The sequence below is a fragment of the Durio zibethinus genome, unplaced genomic scaffold (assembly GCF_047325235.1).
Source record: "Durio zibethinus cultivar Kanyao isolate XHJ-2024 unplaced genomic scaffold, ASM4732523v1 HiC_scaffold_326, whole genome shotgun sequence".
In the NCBI taxonomy this organism is placed as follows: Eukaryota; Viridiplantae; Streptophyta; class Magnoliopsida; order Malvales; family Malvaceae; genus Durio; species Durio zibethinus.
In genome coordinates this window covers 22,147-26,643 of record NW_028322949.1, presented here as the reverse complement: position 1 = coordinate 26,643, position 4,497 = coordinate 22,147, and the positions used below count along the sequence as shown (strand labels likewise).

The 4,497-nt window shown below is 32.9% G+C and overlaps 1 non-coding gene across 1 annotated transcript; it reads left to right on the top strand.

Annotated features, from left to right (window-relative positions):
* Positions 1-3,398: 3,398 nt before the first annotated feature.
* On the top strand, positions 3,399-3,485 carry TRNAS-GGA (transfer RNA serine (anticodon GGA)). Its single transcript has one exon. It is a non-coding gene; the product is annotated as a tRNA-Ser (tRNA).
* Positions 3,486-4,497: the final 1,012 nt, after the last annotated feature.

Genomic DNA, 4,497 nt, shown 5'->3' with positions numbered 1-4,497 from the left:
TATCAGACGAAATAGAACGATTTTAGAAAGGATATAATGAAATTCTTTGATTGGTTTTTCCCAGAGAGAGAGAAATGATCTGACCGATGGGTCCAACAAAAACAAACAATTACACAATTAACAATTCCAATTAAATTAATATTTTTTAATATTTAAAGATTCAAATTGAATATGAATAAAAAATCTAATTTAATAATTTTAATGGTAAGGTAATTTAATTAAATGGATTTAATAGAATAAGAATAGAATTTAATAGTAATAGAATTTTCTAATTTCTAATTAGAATTTCTAATCCGAAAATAATAAATAAACAGAGAGCTCTTGTTCTTATTCGAAACGCCTCGTGATCTTTAACCAATTCTGCGCTTCAATATAATTACCAGGAGTAAGCGCTATAGCCTGTTTCCAATACTCAGCGGCTTGATCGAACCAAGCCTCCGCTATTTCAGAATCCCCCTGTCGAATGGCCTGTTCTCCCCGGTCGGAATAGGCGGGTCAATTCCTTCCCTTAGAACCGTACTTGAGAGTTTCCTACCTCATACGGCTCGGCAGTCAATTCTTTTGGTGTCCCATTTTTTTACCCTACCATATATCCAATTGAATGAGATTTCTCATAGATCCTATCGATTTGTCTCGGGTTAACCAAAAGAGGTTAATTACATGAGTTTCAAACTTTAATTTGGATTAAATTAATAATGAGTTTTATCTTTTCTCCCACCTTCAGAAAAATAAAGCATAGGCGTTTCGGGATTATCGTCCGTTAGATTTTTCTGAAAGGTAACTATCTCGGTTTCATATCATATATAAATTTATATAGAATCCTTGAAAAAGACTTCTTCCTCATAAAAAAGACTTACTGTCTTTGGGATCTGATGCTACACCGCTGCTCAATAACTTAGGGGATCGGCTCTATTACATAAGTTGATTCCTAATTTTTATCTCATATCATGACATAAATAAGCAGTTCTTATTTATTTTTATTGTATCGGCCCAAAACCTCGCTAATTGATCTTTACGGTGCTTCCTCTATCAATTAGATCCTTTATCCATAGAATAAAGTATCTAGGCATATATATTTCTTCATATTTTGACTTCTATGAAGTTTCTTTTTTTTTTTTCTTTTTTTGTTACAGCTGATAAAAATCGTTTTTTGGACGATGCAATATGTAGAAAGCCTATTTTATTTACTAGCGTATTTATTTACTAGCGTATTTGCTCTTTCTTTCCTTTTTTTTTTTATTTCTATAGTGGAGATAGTCGCACGTAATGACAGATCACAGCCATATTATTAAAAGCTTGTGGTAAGAACGGGTTTCGTTCTAGTGCTCGAAAATAATATTCTAAAGCTTTTGTATGTTCTCCGTTACTTGTGTGGATAAGGCCTATGTTATAGAGTATATAACTTCGATCATAGGGATCAATTTCTAGTCGCATAGCTTCATAATAATTCTGTAAGGCTTCCGCATAATTTCCTTCGGATTGAGCCGACATCCGTTACGGTCGTCATTCGATTCAACGAATTCTCCGTTCCAAAACCGTACGTGAGATTTTCACCTCATACGGCTCCTCCTTTATGTGCATAATGAGAATAATCCATGGAATTAAAAAAAAGGTCGAAATATTGTCATTATGAACTGAGCGGGGCTAATGTTTTTACAAGAAATCTCTAGCCAACCCTCTTGCAAAAGATCTTTTCTTACCATCAAGCGTGTTCGTACTAGATAAATAAAGTAAACTCCAACAATTTCTTTGTTCTCAACGCTCCTTAATTTCCAGGAATTAGTCACTTCAACAATCTTCGATGGTTATATGGGTATCCAAAGTACGAACAAGATGGATGTTTGTTGTCCCAACCATTTCTCTTAGTTCCGATCCCGATAAGGAAAGGGAATCCTTTATAACAATAACAAAGTTTTCGTGTTGTTGATTCCTAGATGTAGTGCTTCTTCCTCTATGCCGCCTATTGGTACTAGTGTAGTAGGGTTGACCCACAATACAGACCCATAGGTGTAACCTTTCGCTCAATACTCGAATCAACAATTGAAGCATCTGAGGTTGCATTAATCGGGGATACACGACAGAAGGAATTGCTTTATTTATAAACTTCACCTTCAACAAGCGTAGATTTCTTTTTTTTTTTCAATAGTCTTTTTTTTTTTTTTTCTATTCCGAATCATGTGTCTTTTTCCTAAGACTAAGAGCGGTAAAATAAAAATAAAAAAAAAAATATATATAAAATAATTAAAATATATAAAATAATTATAATTATATAATAATAATCAAATCGCACCATCTCTGTAATAAGTAAATGCCTCTTTTTCTCCTGAAGTTGTCGGAATTATTCGTAATAAGATATTGGCTACGATTGAAAAGGTCTTATCAATAAAATTTCCATTTATCCGCGATCTAGGCATAGGTAGCAATCCATTCTATAACTCTTTTCATTACCCCTTCGTGAGAAAAAAAAAAGGATCTCACAAACAAAGGAAGCGTACAGTACGAAATAACATAAAAGCAGACCCATTCCATAAAAAAAAAAAAAAAAAAGATATAGCCCTCTACTTTACTTCAATTTTTTTGGCAGGAATCAAGAAAAAAAAAAAAAAAGAAATATTTGAATCCTATTTTATTTCATCCAAATTTATTAGTATAAGAATTTATTAGTATAAGAATAAAATATAAAAAGAAAAAAGAATTATTACGATTTCATCGAAGTTGAAGAATCAAAAAATTTATCCTACGGATTAGGATAGATTAGCAAAATTAGAGAAGTTTTGATTAAATTATGATAAAAAGAGGAAAAATAATCGAATAATCGTTCTATGATGAAAATAAAATAACTGCCCTTTTTTGTGTTTTGTGCATAGCAGGTATACAACATATAATCAAATATAAAAATCCCTTAGAGGATTTATGAATTTGTAATAGATTTACAGAGTAAGAGGTTGTTGTTGAGAGATCTAAAACTGGAAAAGAATTTTAGAATTCTTATAGAAATGGGGAATTAGAGTCTAAAGAGAATTATGAACTAAAAATATCCATTAAGCATAGTCTAAAAAAAAAAAACCAATCGATTGATTTGATTCGTTTCAATTCATTGATTTAATCCAGTCCGGTAGAAATATCAGAAAAAAGATGGGAGTGCCTTTTTCGCAAACATGAATAGATATATATGGTATATGTTTATCGTATTATATTATTTATTTTTAACAGCCCCCTCACAAAAAAATTTCTTCGAGTCGGGAGGCTAAAGAAAAAGTGCTGAAAAAAGTGATGAAAAGTTTTCTATTTTTATAGCTAGTTTTCTAGTTAGAATTGATATTGTTCGTACCTCTCGAACAATCTAATATGAATTAACTCGCTATTCGCTCGTGGTTATCGGCCATAATAATTATGTAGGAGAGATGGCCGAGTGGTTCAAGGCGTAGCATTGGAACTGCTATGTAGACTTTTGTTTACCGAGGGTTCGAATCCCTCTCTTTCCGCACCTTCACCTAATTCGCCAATGTAACTGACTACAATGTATCAAATCAAATAAGAACAGATACTAAAGAGTTAGACCCTTCTTTGATATAGATTCTCTATTCCCAATTTCTTTTTAATACGGAATACGTAAAATAGCGTACAGGGGATGAAAATCTACCTACGGATCTATCATACATGAATAGGAGAAAAATAAAATTTCCGAATCAAATCCCTTACCCTGTCTTCCTTTACTTAACCTTAACTCAGGTGAAAAGGGAGCAGAACCCTTGTTTTGTTATTTTAGTTAGGTTTAAGTCTGACGAGAATAATATTCTACGACAAGCAATTCATTTATTTTCAAACCGACCCATTTCCTATCTATTATTTGATTGACTAATCCTTTATATTGTAATGTGTGAAGGGTCAAATGCTTTGGTAATTCCTCATGGGTGGATGAATCAAGATAATTTTGAATCAGAGTTCTAGATTTTTGTTCATCCCTCGCTGAAATAATATCTCGGGGTTTGCAGCGATAACTTGGTATATCTACTGTACGACCATTAACTAAAATATGTCTATGGTTAACTAATTGGCGGGCTTGAGGAATAGTTGAAGCCATACCTAATCGAAAAAGGATGTTATCCAAACGCATTTCAAGTAATTGTAGTAAAACCTGACCTGTTGACCCTTTTGCTTTTCTGGCAATACGAACGTATTTAAGTAATTGTCGTTCTGTAAGGCCATAATGAAAACGCAATTTTTGTTTTTCTTCTAAACGAATACGATATTGAGATTTTTTACCGGAGCGCGATCGGTTTCTAAGATCGCTTCCGGCTCTAGGACTTTTACTAGTTAGTCCCGGTAAAGCCCCCAGACGGCGTATTTTTTTGAAACGAGGCCCTCGGTAACGCGACATAAAGACTCCTTATTAATTTGAATTTTATTGAAATTTCATAAACCTAAATTAAAACTGAACTAAATGAAGCGAAATCGACTGAAGGATTGTACTACAAATATTAATGAGATGAATTG